General features: G+C 34.2%; 1 protein-coding gene across 1 annotated transcript in view; it reads right to left on the minus strand.

The window, feature by feature from the left end:
- Nucleotides 1-22,729, minus strand: part of LOC106644350 (uncharacterized) — a 350,343-nt gene that overhangs the window by 263,431 nt on the left and 64,183 nt on the right. The window lies entirely within an intron of this gene.

Here is a 22,729-nt window from a genome sequence, read left to right on the forward strand (position 1 = left end):
ACTACCTGTAAAAACGTTGATGAACACAAAGGAGAATAAAGTTCTCAAATTTTGCCCTCTTTTACTAATTTCTCAAGTAAAGTGTAACTAACAACTGGACTTTGACGACTTATTGAGGATGCAGGCGAACTGCCGCAGGAATGATAAAAAGCTTCATCGTATGTTCCAAAGATTTTCTGTACTTTTTTAATTCTCTTCTTCAGACCAAGCTCGATGAATACAAAAAGTTATTGGAATACCCTGGCAGAGTTATTGTAGTTATAGGTTTCTTAATATCCAGCTCAAAGAAAGATCTACAACTGTGTTGATACAACTATTTTTGGCTATTGAAATTAAAAGTGGAATAAATTATTTGTTATATATAAGTCATGTACCTGTACTTAAATATTGTAGCTGCCAATCAAGGAACAGGATAATTTTATAAAAATCCCTGCATAATTTTTTTTACTTAATTAGAACTATACAATCTAAGAATAAAGTACAAGTAATGAATATTCATTTGTAATTATTTGACATTGTAAACTATTTACTATTAAATACTGTGTAAAATATAAAGCATCAAGTGCTATTATCTGAGTTTTAGATTTCTCCTTGCAATGGATAATGCAGCCTACGAAGCCCTCAAAGTTCAAATCACTAATACTTTGATGTAAGTAACATGTAAAAAGTGGGGTTGCATCAGTAAAATACAGTGTTCGTGCGATTTCTTACCGGAAATCATAAGGAAATGCATGTTTCACTACCTTGTCAGAAATTCACTGCCTTGATTACATACAGTGTATCAGTGTCATAGCAATATCGTGATACTTTATCTGCATAGATAATAAAGCTGAATGAATAGCACCTTTGCCGCTTGATTTGGGGTTCTCAAATGGAAAAATAATGTACGAAACTCATTCGAAAAGGCTTCTTTACGAACATCGTTATGGCTCTCGCCTTTGGCTCGTGCCATAAACCTTATAGTTCGTTAAGCAAAGCTTTTGCAAACTCATACGTAATACACTATTTCATCATATGCTGGCAGGAAGTTCGCATTCCCGTCCTGATTTTAGGCTGGAAAGTTACGTACTTATTCCTGACGAGGACGGGAATTTTTCGTTGCACACTAACGGACTGCGCAGCTCTCTCCTAGTTATTTCCTCATGTCAGTCATCAGTTACTTATGTGTGCATAGCTATAGTCGACAATGTACTATACTCAGGTGATGAAAACGAAAACACTAGGATCATCATCTCAATACGCATGCAGTGCGAATATACAAGTTGCAGAGTGTAACATTAATAATTTTAGCCAGTGAGTAGTGATATACTCAACAACTAAAAATAATTTAGTATTCGGTCTCCATACGTCTGAGTACTGAATGCGATACCATGAGTATATAAATGAAGCTTATGTATTTCATGGCAGATCTATAAGTCCAGTTTGTTTTCAACTAGATTTTTAACGAAAGTGAATGACCGTCACAGGATCGTAACATACTAATAAAATTTTTATAGTACTGGTATAAACGATGTTAACATAAGTTTTATGTGTAACTGAATTTGGTATATAATTGAATGACTTCTACAAGTGTGGCTGCTGCATACAGTACCAGAATTACTACATATTGTTTTATATCTTGCTTGCTCTTTATTTACCCAGAGCCCCTAGATCAACATACGCAAGAGCGTTCATAATGAACGACGAAACGACTGTGGGTTAATTTTTTATGAAATTACGCAACAAACAAATTTTTTGGGTTGTGAACTTCCCACTGGGTATGAAGAAAAATCGTATACGCTACTCGACAGGGAAGGAGCACATCACCGTCCACGTATTTGCTACCCTTTGCCTAGGGTAGCAATATACACGTGGACGGAAATGTACTTCTTTCTTGCCTTGTGACGTAATATACAATCTTATTTAAACAATAAAAAATACTTATCATTGATTTTTAAATTCAGAAGATTAAACCCTAAGAGTAAATTAGGTAAACTATTGATATTGATTGAGATTATATGGGTTTTCTGAAAGTTTTTCTAAGACTGTCAATAGTAGGGCTAACTACCTTTTCTTGCAATAATAAGTAACTGTTTGCATTTATCTGCTATTTTCATAGTTTCTCTACATCGTGATATTTCTTTCATAACAGTATAAAAAATGTTCTTCGATGACATTCTCCTTCCAAATTTATTGAGGTACTTAGCAAGAAAAATGTTTTCTCCTTTGACAAAATTTCGATGGCTATAAGTGAACTGTACTTAAATAAATATTTTGCTTTAAGCTTCATGTACATATTTTTAATTTTTTGACCTTCAAAAAAGAAGACTATTAATTTTATTTTACTCTACTCTTAAAATACAAATAATCAAAAATCTTTCTTATAAATGTGTATACATTTAACAGCACAATAAGTATTATTTTCTTACCATAAGGACGAAGTGCAACTGCAACTTTCAGCCCTCAGGTCACACTTTGCGCCCTTGTAATCACTTTGGGCCCACGCGCAGAAAAATTTTTTATATAGTTATACAAATAATTCAATTATGAATTATTTGCATGTCTCAAGTATGTTTGAGGTTGATGGAGTAGTTTGATTAAAAATAACACAAGTCATAATATTGAAAACGACATGCATATGAGTTTACCATATATATATATATACATATACGTATGAATCATATATACATACGTACGAATCATATATATATATATATATATATATATATATATATATATATATATGTATGTATAAATCATATACATATATATATACGTATGTATGGGTTTGTATAAAAGTTTGTCTTATCGTAGTTTGTGCATAGATTACATTTTTTAATTAAACAATGTGTATAAATATACGTGTGTAGATAGATGTCAATAGATGTCAGGGCCCATGATTGTAAGTAATGTTTTAGTAAGATTCTACAAAAATAGTATGGAAGATGGTAGAGGGTTAATGAAGGGTCTAGAAAAATGTTGTGGGGTAGTGGAAGTATGTGGGTGGCCACTGGAGAACTGTGGAGGCTGATGAGGGAAAGGGGATCTAGACAAAAAGCAAGCTAAACCAAAATAAGGGAGAAAATAACGGAGTTTTACCTTATTTTGTTAGCAAAGCAGTAGGGGGCAACAGAAGAAATGTAGGGGGTTTGTGTGGAATGCCATGCACAAACCATAATATATTATTGGTAGATAAATGGGTTATTTTACCAAAAACAGTATATTTCATATCCCAGTCAATTATAACTTCGTGGGATAATCAAGCGATATTTCTTGCTGAAGGACAATTAGTTTCAAATCATCCATAAGTATTACTTAAGTTTAATTTTACTAACCTTACTAACGTATAAAGCAAAGTCGTTAAAACCGTTGTAATCGCTAACCGCGATAATTACTCAACAGATCTAGCTGAAATTTTGCATACCGATTCTTGACAATTGCTAGATGATTTTAGTACAATTTTTATCATTAAAAAGTTAAAAAAAATATCAATAAATAAGCTTAAAAATTTGCAAAAATACGCCAGCTTTTCACATTAAATTAGTAGAATCCGCTACGTAGTGTCAACATAAAATTGAAGCTACGTGCAACAGAATTGAATGAGTGTGGTTATAACAGGCCAGAGGGTCTCGAAAAATTTTGCCGTCACCTGCTGGCAGTACATCAGATTGCATCGAAAACGTAAATGTTAGTCGTGCAGCTGGGTATATCCCGGTTACCAATGACGCTCTTCTCCGATCCCATGGGCAAGTGACCTAGATCTACTTCCACCCTGAATCTTTAGGATTGACGAGTGCCACCAACAAAATTTTTTGTAACCGATAACGTCTTCGGCGAAATACCAGGAGACGTGTCTAGCCAGAGCACAACCTGCCTCAACTATTTAGAGTAATGTGGCTATTCCACCATCCATCCTGTTGTCGTCAGAGAGTTCTTCACTACAAGTCCAAGCCAGGGAAGACAGCCCTGAGGAGCACGGGCAGCCACAACGGCTTTCTTCTCAGTGGTCATCCCAACGGCAGACCCACAGAGAAAGTATTTTCTAGGCCCACTTTCCCAACTAACGATGGGGGGTTTTTCATCCGGGGCACGGCCCGAAAACAAGATATTCTTTGGTCAGTGGCGTACCTCTCTCTGTCACGGTCTCCATACACAGAGACTTCGAGAGTAAGAGTCAAGCTACCAGGGATCTAATTGTGTACTTCGATGTATGCAATACTGTTCAAGATTTATCGTTACACCACCAACCTTTCGACGAAAACGTAACAAAAATTATCTTTTTGATAATTAAAGGTATATTATGACTATAAATCTCGAAATCAATTGCGTATATCAAAGTATGCAATTAGACCACTGCAGCCAGCTCTTCATCATCAAGAATAATAATAAGGACAGCTGGAAGTTTTACCACTGGCCCTTTTCAGGGCCATTATAAGTATTTACGTTTCCTACTTAACCATCAATCTCATTGGTTCTTTTAAGGGCCACCTAAATTTAAACTACCTTGCCAACAAATACATTTTTACTATCATTTCCGAAAACGATTCGTCAACTAAAAGACTGTGTTACGTTTGACCTCCTACACGGAGACGTTGGGAAAGATCTGTACAACTAGGTCCAAAGCTTCGGACTTCATAATTTTTCTTCCGATCAGTCTAGGGTTTCAACAGCAGGCCCAAAAAGATCATCTGGAGGTATTCAGGCAGTCACGTTTGCTGGAAACTTTTATGAAGAAATAATTGACTTAAGAAGCTCACCGTTCCTTTTAAGGGCCATCGGACGTCGAACTACCTTGCCAACAAGTACATTAGAACTTTATAAAGTTGACAAAAAATAGACTTTGGGGCTCACAAAAGTCTTAATTATATCAAAAGTCGCAAGAGGGCGAATTAAAAAAAAACGTTATGTGCATCTAATGAATACAATTTTAGGCGTCAAGAAACTGACGCAGAATATTTATCGAGATTGAGACAGCACCGTCAAAATTGACAAAAAAAAAATCCATTGCGTGAGTGATCAGCTTTTTAATCAGTACCCTCACAATAATCTCTTAAATCTTTTAGATTTTCAAACAGGTAGAATATGTATCTGTATTTTTTGGCGATAAATAATGTAGAAATAAATCTCTAGGACTTTGTTGCTCTGATAATAAAGTTGTGTGATTAGAGAAAAAAATTTTTTTTTTTATGTGTATATATTTTTGAGAAGTTTTAAGTCCTTATGGCTTTAAAAAATAGCCCTTTTCGTAGACTATACAGAAGAAACTGCCAATCAACAACCCTTTAGGGCCAACGATTATTTTATGGCATAAGAAACGCACGGTATCTTTCAGCATGATTATATTTTTTTTACTTTTTCAGATTAATATTTGACCTAATAAACTGTATGAATTTTGAACAAATATGTTTTTGTTGAGAAAATTTTTGTTCTAAGAAATGTCAGGAATATATGTAAAATTTTCAACTAAAAACATTTTACATTACATGTCAACTCTCTACGGTGATCTATTTAGTAAGTCTCGGATGAAGCCGAAAAAGAAGACCGCTATAGTATTCAATAAAGTGACTTAATTTATTTCATAGGCTCGTGTCTCACTAAAAAATTTACAGTTATGACGACCCCTGGAGGCTAAATAAGGATTTCTTATATTTTGTATGACATAAGCTTTGTCAATTATCAACAAAAGCAACATTTTCACGCATTTTAAAGAACCAAAAAGATTCTGCTTAAGACTTGGATGGTGTTTAAATTGAAGAATGGGAATATAACGTTGTTAACGAAAAATATTTTTATAAATGTATACAATTGAGTTTTGGTGGTAAAATTTAAACGTTTTGTATTCTGTGGAGATAGAAAATAGTTCAGTAATTTTTTCGATTCTTTTACCCCAAGTAGCCATTTGTCCAGGATCGTATATGTGTAAATTTAATCTGTGTGTAAATGTTATGTACGTTATATAATTGCAGTGTCAAAGTTTAATTTGCATTTGGTGCGTTACAATCTTAATTTTTCGAGTTATTTATGGAAGCCCGTAGACCTTCACGATGTAACGATATTTTATTGATATCGTCTCGTCTTGAATCGATTTTTTCAGACGATATCAATACGATATGCTTTTTATTTTTTCGGGTCAATATCGATATAAACAAGCCAAGAATATCGTTATTATCGATCGCGATAACCTGCTGTTAGACTGACGTAAAAAATGTGACAGCAAATTGAGCCCGTAGAAAGAAGCACGTTGACAAAACAGTGATCGTCAGCCCACCTTGGTTGTCTTTTTTTCTTAAAAACTGAAGTTTTCAACCATCGTATGCGTGGCTCTCTCTCTCTCGGACACACACACACACACACACACAAGTATCTGCACTTTCTTTTCACTTTTACAAAACACATATTATTACTTACCCAATTGCATATATATATACACACGATTAAAATCACTGACAATAAAAAAACAAATAGAAAAGGTAAACAGCACTAACGCAAAACTCTTTTGTTACAATATACAACACTACGTGCTGGTACACGTTCGTCCATATCCAACCTAGTCTTGCTATGATCAAAGGTTGCGTTGTGCGTGCAAGAACCTACCCGATCGGGAGGTGAGCAGGGCTCCCACGCTATTTAGCTGGGGCCTATGTGAGTTGCCTTGGTGGTAACAAGCTAGAACTGTAATGGGGCTCTATGTAGGCGCTAACTGGGGACGAGAAAGTTATCGTCTACCAAGCTTTTCCTTGTATGGATCGAAAAATTCGAGAGCGGAGAGGTATACACATATATATATATATATATATTGACTGTGTATATTGCAGATTGTATGTCTGTATCAAAAAGTAAAGCAGTAACTACTCATATTAAGTATTAAATATAAAGATTTACTCAAGCTTCATTATTTTAATAAATTACTACGGGTGACAAAGAATAGTTAAATGTTGTTAAATTTAAAAAGAGTTGGTGAGTAAATAAAATTTTGAAGCGTGGAATAATCAGTGAAGTAGGAGTATTTCATAATGACAGTAATTTGCAAATAAATTATGGTAATGAATGTCATTACGAATTAGACTTATGTGCATCACTTACATTAATTATTAAATTTTATTTTCATATCTCTCTTTATTTTTCCAACCCACTCCTTTATAGGTTAATTGGGATGCCAATATTGGCATCCCAACATAATGCCCCATTACAATGCGCCATCTACCTCTATATGTATTTGCCCTGGTTCAACCTACATAGGTAACTAGGTAACCGATGTAGGCCCAACAGGAAGCCCTCTTAAGCTTTCCGATCGGATATACAACAATAGCTCGCTTCCCTCCTTTCTTTTTGAGAAGATAAGTAAATGCTCGTGTGCACTGAGATATCTTTATAAGCGGTGCGATGTTACTCGTGTTTGAGAGCTCGATGAAAGTAGACACTAGCTAAACTGACTGGATAGAGTGGCGCTACAAAGAATGACGAGCACCGAATCAGTGCTCTCGTTGTCAGTGCAAGAAAGAGCGGGGGGGGGGCAATCTTTATAGTATATCTATAAGTATCAATTAGTTATAGAGCGCGCGGTGGCTCAGTCGGCTAGGTCGTGGATTGGCACGCGGGAGACCGTGGTTTGATTCCCGGCCAGTGCGACTTATCGGGCAAGTACCTCTGTGATTTTTCACATGTGCTTTTTCACCACGCAATGCTCCTCGAGGAGGGTTTAGGCGACTTTCTCGCAGCATAATTGCCTAATTCCCCCTACCCCCCCCTGTAATGGGAGGCTTCCCATCCCTCATCGCTTCCTTCTCCCAAGTGCTAAGTGCCCATAGTAGTGCCCTTATTAAAGGAGCCGGACGTAGAGCATTACAATATAAAAAAAAAAAAATCTATTAGTTATATATGGATATAGCGCTCATGCTTTTCTCCGAGTTTTCTTGCATTAAAAACAAGAGCACTTCACCGGATTATGTAGCATTGGCTTTCTTGAGTTACGCTGGCTACAATAACTTGGTTAGAAAATATCTCAACTAAATCAAATAGTTGGAGGATAAAAAATAGTTAAGGTTACTATTTTAATACTTCATTTAACCAATTTAATTAGACTTACTACATAAATACTGGAGATGCATACTCAACCAAAATAATAGTTAAACCAACCAATTTTTTTCTGTGATCATTTATTTATTTTATTTATCTAAAAATAATATAAAAATTACCGTATAGTGTAGTTTTGGATTTGTCGATATTCCCAATATTTTCGATACGATACGATATTTTCTTTGACGAGATCGATACGATACTGTCATTGACAAGATTTTTCGAGATCGATAGCGATACTTTTAAAAATGTTGTATCATCTTAATATCGTGAAGCTCTAGAAGCCCGTTATGCTCCATTTTTTTGTATAAGTTCGTAACACAATGGCTGCAAGTCGAAGAGGTAAAAAACTAAGGCTTGCGTTCCATTAACGGCGCATATCCGTTATTTGACTTGGATTCCAGAGATTAGGTATCTGAATCTACAGTAGCTTTATTCTTATTCTCGGAGTCTTTGCATACAGAGAGCGTGCTAGTGAAAGGTACGCTGTTGGTAAAAAAATGCCTCGTCTTTGGGGTCTTTCTCGAAACGGCTTAATAATTACTTCTTTCTTAGGTATACAGTTGAAATGTACGACTGAGAAGTAGGTTGATGATATATCCGGCAACTTATTGACTAATTCACGAAAACTATCTAGAAAGAATCAAAAATCAGTTTGCAAAATTACAGCAAAATTGGTTAAGTAGATATTGTAGTTAGCGATTACAACGTTTTTTGTTAACTAGCTTTATATATTACTAGCAGCCCCCCGTCTCGGCTTCGCCCGAGACTTACTAAATAAAACACCGTAGTGTGTTGACATGTAATGTAAAACATTTTCAGTTAGAAAATTTACACATATTCCTGATACATCTCAAAACAAAAATCTTCTTATTAAAAACATATTTTTTCGGAATCCATTTAGTTTATTTAGTCAAATAATAAGGTGTGAAAATTCAAAAAAATAATTATGCTGAAAAGTACCGTGCGTTCTTTATGCCATAAAATAATCGGTGGCCATAAGAAGCCGTTGATTTACAGTTTCTCCCGTGTAATTCACAAAAAGGGCTATTTTTTGAAGCTGTTAAGATTTTAAGCCCCTGAAAAATTTATATTAAAAAAAAATTTTTTTTCTCATATCTTACAACTTAATTACCAGAGCAGGAAAGTCCTAGACCTTAAACCCTACACTTTAATTGCCACAAAAACACAAATACATTTTCTACTTATTTAAAAATCTGAAATAGGATCTTTAAAGATTTTAGAGATTGCTGTGAGGGTACAATGAAAAGCTGATCCCTCACGTAATGGACTCTTTAGTTGTCGATTTTTACGCTGCTGTTTCAATCTCGATAAATTTTCTGCTTCAGTTTCTTGACGCCTAAGTAAAATTGTATTTATTAGATACATTTGAAGTTTTTCTTCCAACTCACCCTCTTGCGACTTTTGGCATGCTTAAAATTTTTGTGACCCCTAAAAGCTGTTTTCTGTCAACTTTGTTAAGTTCTTATGTTTTTGTTGGCAAGGTAGTTCGACGTCCGATGGCCCTAAAAAAGACCAGTGAGCTTCTTAAGTTAATTCTTTCTTGACTGCAGTTAACAGAAATTGTTACTGCCTGGATACCTCAGGGTAATCCTCTCCGGCTTGCTGTTGAAGACCCAGACTGATCGGGAGAAAAACTACAAAGTCCGAAGCTTTGGGGCTAGTTGTAGTGCTTTTTCCCAACGTCTCTTGGTGTAACCTCGAAAACGTTGGTGTTTCAAGCACCTTTTTTATTTGCAGATTCAGTTGTTTTGGTGATCTGAGATGGGGAGATAGGTTAGTGATACTTGTGCAGTGAAGGCTGTCCCGTTGGCTCAAGTTTTTTTCCTTCATAGCTGTGATAGGTTCGCCCAGCACAGACCTTAGAGAGGATCAGTGATTCCCGGTTGAATGCTTAGAATCGAGAGGGTAACATAGGGTCGTCAGTCACCGGGTTTTCCAGCCTTGCCAAGAACAACTCCGCAGGTGACGTCTGCTAGCGAATGGCTGACTTGGTTTAATAGGGCCCGTCTTTAGTTAATATAGCCTTTTAGTCAACGAATCGCTTCCGGAAATGGTAGTAAAAATGTATTTGTTGGCAAGGTAGTTTACACTTAGGTGGCCCCTAAACAGAACCGATGAAATTGATGGTTAAGTAGGGAACGTAAGTACTTGTGATGGCCCTAAAAAGCGTCAGTGGTGAAACTTCCAGGCTATTCTTTATTACTATTCGTGATGATGAAGAGCTGGCTACGGGTAGCTTGATTCTTACCCTGGGAGTCTCGATGTACGGAGACTATGATAGAAGGAAGGTGCGCCGCTGACCAAAGAATATCTCGTCTTTGGGTCGTTCCCCGGATAACCAACCGCTCAGCGTTAGACGGGAACATGTGGGTAAGCGCGTTGGGAACGCGACGACCAAGAAGGTAGCCAGCCGTTGTAGCTGCCCGTGCCCCTCAGAGCTGTTTTCCCTGGCTTTTATTTGTAGCCAGAAATTCTCAAACTGCACCAGGTTGGATGTTGGGAGTGGTGGGACTGCCACACAACTTTGAAGAGTAGGTGCAGATTGTGGCGATTGTGCTCTGGCTAGATTTGTCTCCTGGTATTGTGCCAGAGACGTCATCGATTGGAATGAATTTTTTTTTTGATCGCACTCGTCGAGATTCAGGGTGAATGGACACCTAGGTCCCTGTTCCCTTTCAGAAAATTGTCGTCCGTTACCGGGATATCTAGCTGCAAAACTATCCTTAGCATTCTCTATACAGCTCGTTGAAGTGTTGAACTACCATAGTACGACTGCATCACTGAGGAGACGATCCGGCATATTATAACCACATTTATTTAATTGTGTTGCAGGTAGCCTCGATTTTATGTCGACGCCACCTAGCGGATTTTACTGAACTAACGTGAAAAGCTGGCGTATTTTTGCAAAACTTTGAGCTCATTTATTGCTATTGCCATTAAATTTTTTAAGATAAAAACTATACTAAAACCATCTACGAAGTATCATGAATCAGTGTGCAAAATTTCAGCAAAATCAGTTCAGTAGTTTTCGCCGTTAGCGATTACAACGGTTTTAGTGAATTTGCTTTACATATTAGTAAGACTGAAATTTATTTCTAGTTAAATTTTATAAATTTTGAAAAAATGATTTAAAAAAAAAAATTAAGCGTTCTTTTTTTTATTGCAGTTTTAGACTGTTTATTTGTATAAAATTTGAAAAATAACAAAATTTTCCAGGAAAAAACATACTTAGATAAATATGAAAAAATTCAATAAGCTTGGTATACATGGCAGTAAGTAGATGTATGTGTACAATTACCGATTTTTCAGGACTGCGTTGATAGTTTTCGACAAAGGCAGGGTTTCATTCTTGTATCTTGATACTTATCCCTACACAAGAAATTTTTAAAAATCTGTTATAGATCTTAAGAAAAATTTTCTGTAAATTCCTGTCCTATTTTTAAAATATGCATGCTGCAACGGTAAAAAAATTTTAACTCACAAAAGTGTGATAATACAACATAGTACTCTGTTACATCATTCAAAAATAAATAATAAGCTCCATCCAACGAGGAGAAGAGAAAGGTGTACAAGAGATAGAGAGAGATTAGAAGAAAAGGAGAGTGTAGTGGGTTAAAATATATCGCAAGGGTGGAGAGGTGGCATATATTATCCATAAAAGTGTTCCTCTTCACCTTTCTATCTTGCTGTATTGTCATAGCCATAGGGTGGAGGGACTTTAGAGTATATGCAGTAGGTTTCTCAGACCTATATTCACGCTCTTTTCATAAACGTTCGTCCAGAAGATTGACTACTTGTAAGGCTTTTAAATTCTAACCGACCGCCCGTGCTAATATGTATTTGGTTTTATACTCGATCCTTGCTAGCACTCTTTTGTGGATGCATTTGTATTATCTTCTGAGTGTATAAACCACGTTCATCTGGCTTTTAATAGTTGTCTGCCTCGGACTACGTAGGTTTTTTAAGATTTTGTAGCTGAGCATGACGGTAAACTACCTACTTCTTGTGATAATTACTAGTTAACATGAGTGATTCAAATTTAATGTTATTGTCATGCATAGCATCCAAAACTTAATACTTAGTTATAAGAGTGATATAAAAGCCTTTTATCCTCTTCTTCTGTTCTAATGTAAATATAAAATCGGTGCACAGCTAAGGCAGTTTTCGAAGTCCGTTCCTGTTGACTATTATCGGTGGCTTTAAAATCACATTAAATTTAAGACTTTTTAGGAATTAATACCTTTAAACCTCTTTTGCATACTTTCAAGACGTTTAAGGGTTAGAAAGAAAGAAATAAAAAGAAGTGGTTGTAAATTAATTTACTGTCGTAAGCGAGACTGGCACGCAGGATTTCGTAGTATTTATTATCTTGAGCCTTCGTGGAACAATTGCTTTGAGAGTATAAGAGTCTAAACTTTAATTACTTTTCTTTTCAGTACCAAAGTGGTATTGGTGATTTTCAAGCATTGAACTCCAACGTCATCTGAATGCTGTGTTTTATTAGCCGCAAAGTAGGGGATACAGTTTAAACGAACGGCTGTGTAACTAAGAAAGGAAGACTATAAAAGGGGTATGGAGCTAGATAGGAAAAACTGTTACTGCAATTTACGAGGAAGAAGTGGGCAGTAGTACTCTGATTTAAAAATATCATTCTCAGATAAATATATTGCACACTTCAATCTAGGGTACGTAATGGACTTTCTCAAAATATCTTCTTTGCTTATGCATAGAAAAAGCTGTACAATAGACAGAAATGCCATGGTAAACATGTGTTTTATAACGCTTAGAATCGATACAGAGTACTCTAGGGAAGGCCATTGAACTGCCTGTATATGAGTGTCTTGTATGTCTAAATGTATATAGTTAGTTATATCTCAAGATTTTCTGTATTAATAAGAATTAATCTTCGTATGACCTATTTTTTTAGATTCTGTTACCACTAAAAGAATTAAATTAGTTTCGAAAATTTAATTTTATCAGTTTTCAAAAGCAACTTTAAAAAAATTTTTATTTCCCGTTTCCTGCGTGTTAGAATGTTTAGTTTTAAAGAATCTAAGAAATCATTAAATTTAATTTAAGAAGTAAACGTTGTCAAAACCATAAAACTTATGCAAGTTGAGGTTATTGTTGGCACGGATATTATATGTACAGCCTAATGACGTAAAATATTTTTCAAAAAGGAAATAATTTTTTTCCTTAATTTCTCAACTGGTTTGAGTATGAGTAATCAAGAACAATCTTTATTGTATATTAACACTAAATTATGGCATCGTAAAGAAGTAAAATCAATAGCTTCTATTTTAGTTAGAAATATAAATATAATATAATGTTTAAGTATAAAAATATCTTCATTGTCAATAAATTTTAACAAAAAATATTACTACTATTTTAACAAACAGTATTAGTTTTTTAATTTATTTTTGTAGAATCTATATTAATTATAAAATAATTCATTTGAAAAAAAATACAGAGTTCAGAAAAAATATATTCATTATCAGTCCACCTATCACAAAAATTCTTTTCTTTTAGTTTACGAACATCCGAATAAGAAGAAGCATTTAAATTTAAAAGCATTTAAAAAAATAAAATACATAATTGATGTAAAACATTTTCTAGCTGACATTATAAATAATAATTTGCTTTTGAATTATAGATGACGTATCACATAACTTATCGAGCATGCTTACAGTTTGTTTGTATCCCTACGACACAATTTTTTTACACAATTAAAACACACAAATCCAAACCATGTGATCTTATTATTCTGCTAGTGTAAGACTTCTATAATTAAATATCAAGTTCTTATAGTACAATGTTAGTTAAATAAAGGTTTTACATTAATTTTGTATTTTCTTTAATAGAACTCTATTGCTGTATTAGATATGCATGTAAGTAAATTAAAAGAAAAGCATTTTTGTAAAACGTGGACTGATAATGAATATACCTTTGCTGAACTCCGTATTTTCTTAAGGAGGTTCGGTCATTTTTGCCAGGGGGGTGAGTGGATGTGTGGGGGCTCCTATAAGACACCGTGTTAAAGTGAGTTTTACTAACCGTGCATAAAAATGTCCACTACTGCATCACGGTTTATTTAACTGTGTTCAACTCGTCAGTGCTTAAAAGTTAAACCATTAAATGATATAAGCAAATTACGGTCATACTTTAAAGCAGCTTGTTTCCGATAGTTTCAGTAAAGAAACTTAAAATTATGTTGTTTGTATAATAAAAAATAACCTAAAAAAGTAGGAGGAGACTTAACTTTCGTTAACAAAAGTGTGAGTTATGAATTTTTGAAAAACAAATTTTTTTTGCACGCTATTATAGTCTTAAAAAAGGCTGGGCCACGTTTCAGATCATGATTTCAAGTTAAACAAATTCTAAAAGCAATTTTGTAAAGATGTCTTGCTCTGTGTGAAAAGACCAACTGACAGCAGACGATGCTTGGTTCTCTCACATACACTTAGCATAAGACCTGCTCACGATTTTGTTTACGTTTGCACACATATTTCTTATAAATGCCTGATAACGTGCACATTTTTTGATGCAAGAGTATTCCTTAGAAGTTAAGCTATCTATTTAAACTTTTTTTCTTATCATGAATAAATCTCTGGTCTCAACATTTGTGCAATAAAGGCTGAATAATCGCTCTCGCCTATAAGAGCAATGTCAAATCACACAATTTCGGAAATTTTTTTTTGAAAATTTGGCTGATAAAAATATTGAGACAATTTATATGTACTTCCAGCATATTAAAGTACAACGTTTATTTTTATCAGCGAGTGAATAAATCTCATCAAAAACGACCGAACCTCCTTGGAAATCAGTTTTTTTCTAATCAATATAGATTCTGAGTGAATGAATAAGAATCTTTAATACTTTTGATTGATCTCATGACTTTAGAAAAATAATAAATAGTTAAGTAATTTACGTATACATTATGTTTGTTGTAGATTCATGTTTTCATCGTAAGTATCTTACTAATATATAAAACAAAGTAGCTTGAACCGTTGTCATCTCTAACCGCGAAAACTACTGAGCCGATTTTGCTGAAATTTTGCACACTGATTCTTGACACTTCCTAGATGGTTTTAGTATAATTTTCATCTTCAAAAATTTAAAAACAATAGCAATAATTAAGCTTAAAGTTTTGCAAAAATACGTCAGCTTTTCACTTCAGTTCAGTAGGATCTGCCAGGTGATGTTGACATCAAATCGTGCTACATGCAACAGAATGAAACAAGTGTGGTGATAATACGCCGGGAGTCTCCACAATTTCTGCAGACTTCTACCGGCAGTTTGTAAAGTTGCATCGAGAATGTCCATGATGATCGTGCAGCTGGGTAACCCGGTTACCGAAGACACTCTTCTTTAATGGGCAAGTGACCCAGGTTTACATCAACCATGAATCTCCAGGATTTATGAGTGCGAGCAACAAAAAATTATTCTAGCTGATAACATCTCCGGAGAAATTCCAAGAGACGTATTTAGCCAGAGCACAATCTCCTCTGACACTTCAGAGATATGTGGCCGTACCACCATCCCGTCTGGTACCATCAGAGAATTTTAGGCTATAAATAAAAACCAGGGAAAACAGCCCTGTGGAGCACGACCAGCTACAGCAGCTTCCTTATCAGTGGTTGTATCCCCAACAGCATACCGACTTTTTCCTGACTAACGATGAGCGGTTCGTTATCCGGGGAACGACCCCAAGACGAGATATTCTTTGGCCAGCGGCGTGCCTCCCTTCATCACAGTCTCCATACATAGAGACTTCGAGGGTAAGAGTCAAGCTACCCGCAGCCAGCTCTTTATCATCAGGAATAATAATTAGGAATAGCTGGAAGTCTCACCACTGGCACTTTTTAGGGCCATTATAAATATTCACGTTCCCTTTTTAACCATCAATCTCATGAGTTCTTTTAAGAACCATTAAGTTTAAACTACCTTGCGAACAAATACATTTTTACTGACATTTCCGGAAGCGATTTGTCGACTTAAAGACGATATCAACTAAAGACAGCCACTATTAAACCAAGTCAGTCATTCACTGGCAGTCATCGCGAGCGGTCTTGTTCTTCGCAAGGCTGGAAATCCCGGTGTCCGACGACCCTTTATTACCCTCTTGACCTGAAGCATTCAACCAGGAATTACTAATCCTCTCCAAGGTCTGTGCTGGGTGAACCTAACAGATCTGAAGGAAATAAAAAATTAAAACAACAAACTAGGGGGTATTAATGGGTCATGGGACCCACGGTAAAAACGAAGTTCTTTAAACATGAGATGAGTATAGACCCAATTTCTCAGGTAACAAGGGGGTCACCAGACCCACAGGAAAAACGAAGCTCTGTAAGCGTTAGTACTGCATTCATGTTGTTTACTAAAGCAAAAACTTGAAAAACCAATAAAAAAAAAAAAACATTAGTTTAGTACTCACGATGGTTGAACTTCGTGAGTACTGTATTTATACAAGACGTTCTCACGAAGTTTAACCATCGTGAGTACTAAACTAATGTTTTTTTTTTTATTCGTTTTTCAAGTTTTTGTTTTAGTAAACAACATGAATGCAGTACTAACGCTTTCAGAGCTTCGTTCTTCCTGTGGGTCTGGCGACCCCCTTGTTACCTGAGAAATTGTGTCTATACTTATCTCATGTTTAAAGAACTTCGTTTTTACCGTGGGTCCCATGACCTATTAATACCCCCTAGTTTGTTGTTTTAATTTCTTTTATAATTTTTTCATTTTTTTTTTTTTTTTTAATTTCTTGTTTTATTTTTTTGTTTATTCCTTGTTTAATTTTTTTGATTTTCATTTCTTGTTTTTTTTTTCATATTTCATTTTATTAAATTTTTTTTCATTTTGTGTATTTCCTTTATTCAAGTTCTTTTTATATTTTCATATTTAATCTTTTTTTTCTACATTCCCTTTTTTATTTCATATTTTTTCATTCCATTGTATTTATTTATGTCTTTTGTAATTTTATTTCTTTTTATTTTCATATTTCATTTCATTAATTTAAAAAAAAATTTTTTTTTCACTTATTTTTTTGCGATTTTATAGCCCATTAATATAATTTTTGTTTTAATTTAATATAATTACTCAATGACATTGTGCCATTATTTGTTTATCAAATTTGAAATAAGTGCCCTTAAAAACCATTAAAATGATATGAAACTCGAAATATATTTATACAATGATCTTACATGATTCATTTATGATTCATTTAATAAATTACTTTATTTATGTAATTATGTGATATTGTATCATAATGTGTTTGTCGAATTCGGAATAAGCGCCTTTAAAAACCATTGATACGTTCGTTAACTCTATTCTACATGTTTTTTTTTTTTTTTTTTTTTTTTTTTTTTTTAGATATAATATTTAGAAAACAAATACATAATTTATCATGTATTAAATGTATTATCAGTGAATGCATATAAAAATGGAATGTTATAGTTACGAACCATACGATAAGTACAAGAAACTGAGTTTCTCTAGTCGGCAGCGCTCGTAGCAGAGTGGGTAAGGTACCCGACTTCCATGCATGAGGTCGAGGATTCTAATCTCTTTATTGGAAAGGTTTTTTTTTTCTTTTTTTTTTTTTTTTAAGAATTCTAAAAGAAAAAAATTCAAAGTTAAACAAAAATTATTATGGGAAGATAAAATTAATGTTTGTTTATAAATTAATTGCTTGGGAGCGTGAGGGGGGCAAAGGTGTGCAGAAGAGTAACACGGCACGGTTGGCAGATATACATATATATTGGGGAGAGAGGAAGTGTGTAGAGAACAGTAGATGAGGGGGACGGGGTAAGGGGGGAACTTGAGAGGAAGAGACTTCGGGTGAACCACTTTCGTTTCAAAAAAAAAAAAAAAATCTGTTGGTTTTAAAATTCCAGCCCCCCGAGTACGCGACTTAAAGAACTTCGTTCTAAGAACTTAAGCCAACGAGACAGTCTCCAACGGGCAAGCATCACAAACCTATCTTCCCATCTTAGATCTTAAAAAAAACTGAGCCTGCAAAAAAAAAGGTGCTTTAGACACCAACGTCCTCGACGTTATACTGAGGGACGTTGGAAAAGATCTCTACAACTATCTCCAAGGCTTCGGACTTTGTAATTTTTCTCCCGATCAGTCTGGGGCTTCAACAGCAGGCCAGGGAAGATCACCTTGAGGTATCCAGGCAGTCACACTTGCTGTTAACTGCAGTCAAGAAAGAGTTAACTTAAGAAGCTCACCGGTCTTTTTTAGGGCCATCGGACGTCGAACTACTTTGCCAACAAATATATTAGAACTTAAAAAAGTTGACAGAAAACAGCTTTTAGGGGTCACAAAAATTTTAAGCATGCCAAAAGTCGCAAGAGGGTGAATTGGAAGAAAAACTTCAAGCGTATCTTATAAATACAATTTTACTTAGGCGTCAAGAAACTGACGCAGAAAATTTATCGTGATTGAAATAGCAGCATCAAAGACGACAAATATAAAATTTATTACGTGAGAGATCAGCTTTTTATTGTACCCAGATAGTAATCTCTCAAATCTTCAAAGATCTAAATTCAGATTTTTAAATAAGTAGAAAACTTATTTGTGTCTTTGAGGCAATAAAAAACGTAAAGATTAAGCTCCAGGACTTTGTTGCTCTGGTAATAAAGTTGTGAGATAAGAAAAAAAAAAAAGTTTTTTTTAATGTACATTTTTTAGGAGCTTAAAATCTTAACAGCTTTAAAAATAGCCCTTTTTGTAAATTATACGGGAGAAACTGCAAATCAACGGCTCCTTATGGCCAACGATTATTTCATGGCATAAGGACCGCACGGTACTTTTCAGCATAATTATATTTTTTTAAATTTTTATAGCTTATTAGTTGACCTAATAAACTGTATGGATTTCGATCAAATACTTTTTTAATAAGAAGCTTTTTGTCCTGATAAGTGTCAGAAATATATGTTTAATTTTTAACTGAAAACATTTCACATTACATGTCAACACGCTATGGTGTTCTAGTACCTTTTAGTCTAAGTAACTTTTAAATACTGTACTTATTTTTCATATTATTTGAATAACAAAATCAATAGTAAAAGTCAAATAATTTTTCAAGGTTGACAAGGCTCTATAGTATGGTCCCCAAAAGTAAGTCACATTTATAAAGCAAAATTTCTACGATTTCTATAATTTTATTAGTATAAGAAATTTAAGCACACAGTTATATGTTATTTTTACAAAAAAAAATTAAAGCTCGAAAAACTCTTTACTTACTGATACAAATTTTTATTATTGTTTTATAAGACTCACTATATTAGTAGATACTAGAGATGAATCATCATAAACTTTTATGTACATTATAAGTACGTACAAAGTCTATCCATTGGCCTCCTGGGTTGTGTAGGAAGATAAATAAAAAAATTTTTAATTCCTATAGAACTTTTCCTCACATTATAAAAAGTTTATTTTGAAAAGTAAATATTTTTTGAAGAAGTATATACAAACATTTCCTGAATGAAAAAATAGGCTTGAGATCGTATTGTATATATTGTATATATCGTATACAGTCAAATTATAAAGAAGGTTTTACGCAGATATTGAAAGTGCATTGAAACGCAAAAAAATTGTATAGGGGGCAGTGGGGGTGCAAGAAATTTCATGTGAAGGGGCAGTGGAGGGACAGTGGATGGTAAGTGGCCTTTTGGAAGGTTGAGATAGTGGAGAGGCAGTGGGTGGTTATGTGGAATGTCCAACACATCAAACTATATAACATAAGAATTTATGAATGTATGTTTATTAGTGGGCTTCGCTCCCTGCGTACTCTGCATGCTATCCCCTTTAGAAGACTTTAATTTATTTTAGTAATTACGAAATATTAATTAATTGTATTGAACACTGCTATTAAAAGGTTAAATATTGTTTTTCCACAAGATAATTTACTTTTCTTTTTTAGATTTATATTAATTAAAGTAAAACGTGTGACATCATTAGAAGATTTAAGAAAATATAATGCAATAATGTATAAAAGTTTCAAAGATACTGCTGTAGCAATAGGATTAATGGAATATGACACTTAAATTGGGGATATATTCAAAGTAGCTACTACCATCATGTTGCTTTAGTAATAAAGACAATTTTTGGCACGATTCTTAGTTTCAGAAAATATTTTTGGTGAAAGTATTTCAAATGAATATGAAACTCATTTTGTAGAAGATTTCATTTTTGATCGAAAAAATTTGCTCTTTTGCACATAAATCAAATTCTTGTGATAGAGGACAAGTTTTGTAAATTGCTTAATTTAACTACACCTAAAAATATTGTTTATGTACAAAAACAGATAACTTAGAGAAAATTGCTTTTTGTAGAAAAAATGTTTGAATCGCTCTATAAAAGCATAGAACGAGAATGAGGAGGGTAGGCGAGCAGGCGTAAGAACCAATTAAGGGGAGGCAAGGAGGGCTGAGAGAAGGGATCAAAAAAACTATCGAAAGAGAATGAGGGGGGCGAGCATTTCTTATTATCATTCTCTACATAATAAATTTTTAAACAAGATGAAAGGTGAAATGAGGACATACTACAGTATTAATAAAGCGACATTTAAACGAGTCGACCAATCTGACGATGATGTCTATAAAAATTTTCCGATGAAAATACTAAATAATATTGGTAAAGTTTGACCACCTCATGAACTTAATTTATGAACTAGAGCAGTCGTCATGTTACTTAAAAATTTGAGTACATCAAATTGTTTACGTAATGGTGGAAGGTTGAAATAACGAAATTAATAAGATTCTATATTGAAGCAGAGTATGTGGTAAAAAAATTAATTAAATAGTTTTTATACCACAAATCAATTAACATCCTGGAAATACACCTTTATTACAATTCATTCTATACAGAAAGCGATTTCTCTTAGTTTTAGCTTTTGGAATGACTATAAGTAAATCACAATATCAAATTTTTGGTATGGCAGGACTGTATTTAAAAAAAACATTGTTTTTACATGGTCAATTATATGTTGCCTTATCAAGATGCACAACTAAGAATGTTATTTTCGTGCAAAATGTGTTATTTTGCGATAAGTTAAAAACAGATACACTTGTATCGTTGGTGATTTTATATTAATTTGAGCCCATCGTAGTTTAAATCGAGCTAAAAGTATTGACGTTTTGTTTTAAAATATTAGAGGTAAACATTGCTTAAATAACAACCTGTGATCAGGCAAATCGGGAAAAGTAAAGCGGGTTGTTCAGCAGGTATTTGATTTGCACTGATGACATTTATTACTCATTTTATGTATTTTTTTAAAATGGTGAGTAAGTCTGAGTAGGAAACAGAGCAACTCATTATACAAATAAACATTTGCTTTAAAAATGATTTAAATATTGCTCACTATTTTCAAGTTTTCGAGTCACTGATGCAATAGTCATTAAAATCTCAGTATAGCTATATTTTTATAATCTATTCTCTTTAACTGTTGAAAACTAATTGAATTAGACTACAAATATCATTTAAACAACCAAAAAAAGCATATTTCCCTTCATTTTAGTGCTTATCCGCTTTGCCTAAATAAATGACCCACTTTATCCCCCCCCCGCCCCTTAATGCAACGCGGATTGTCAAGAGTCTTTTTGTTTTTAATAATAGATTTAAAATAAATACACAATTACAAAACATTACTTATTTATTTTCATGTTCTATGCACTTTCTATAAAAAAAAATATATATAATTTATTATAATCATAGAAATATTGAATTTTCTGGGCCCGAAGCGTTGCTATACCCGCTTTAAGCTACATTTCCTTCAAAATATTTCATGCTTTAAAATCTGAAATATATTTTAATTAAAGACAAAAAAAGATGACTATGATCAGCATATAAAAAAAACATATGCAGATGTAGGAGCATGTGTAGACATGCATACGTGCATCAAGTCATGCGGGAGCTGAAGATGTAGAGTTTGCTTCGCCCAGATGCGTAAGTGCCCCCTTCTCTCATCTCTCCGAGAGCGAGTGGGCCTCCGAAATTCTCCGTTATTTTCCTTCTTCTTTCTCCTCTTAAGTATGCCCGTTTGTCTTCTAGGGGAGTGGTCCTCACGGACCTGTCCCATGTGGGGAGGTTAGTTTTTAGTCGGTAGGCACACCCGGTGAATCCGACACTACCACCGGATAAGCTGGGGTGTCTATGAAGATTTTCTCCTCCCCGCTCCATCAAAAAAAAAAAAAAAAAAAAAAAAAAAAAAAAAAAAAAAGAGGTAGAGTTTGAGAAAGCAAACAAAGTCTCGGTAACCATGCTACTATTTACTTGAGATTTGCATACTCAACCTTTTAAATATCAAAAAATAATTTTTTTGCCAGTATGCCTGATGTGTTTTCGTTAAATTCTGTCTGTTTATTCCTATTTCACAGCTTTTCTGACAAAGATAGGCCAGAAAGTAGTTAGAACAACAATAATGAGATCTGTGTATATCTGTGTATCGTGACGTCCCAATTTTTCTATTACTGAGAGTATTAACGGACGTATTTTCAAAACAAAGTAGTGCTACCAACTGCATCTGATGTTAGCTACAGGTCTTTTTTAAGTTCCAGCAGACAGTGCATAGTGTTGAGAGAACTTAATAGCTAGGTGGTAGAGTGCATGCTTCTCGCCTGCTACGCAAAATAATTTCGAGCAT

This window comes from Copidosoma floridanum, unplaced genomic scaffold (assembly GCF_036245765.1).
Source record: "Copidosoma floridanum isolate Cflo_tuat_1 unplaced genomic scaffold, Cflo_Japanese_pri ptg000032l, whole genome shotgun sequence".
Lineage (NCBI taxonomy): Eukaryota > Metazoa > Arthropoda > Insecta > Hymenoptera > Encyrtidae > Copidosoma > Copidosoma floridanum.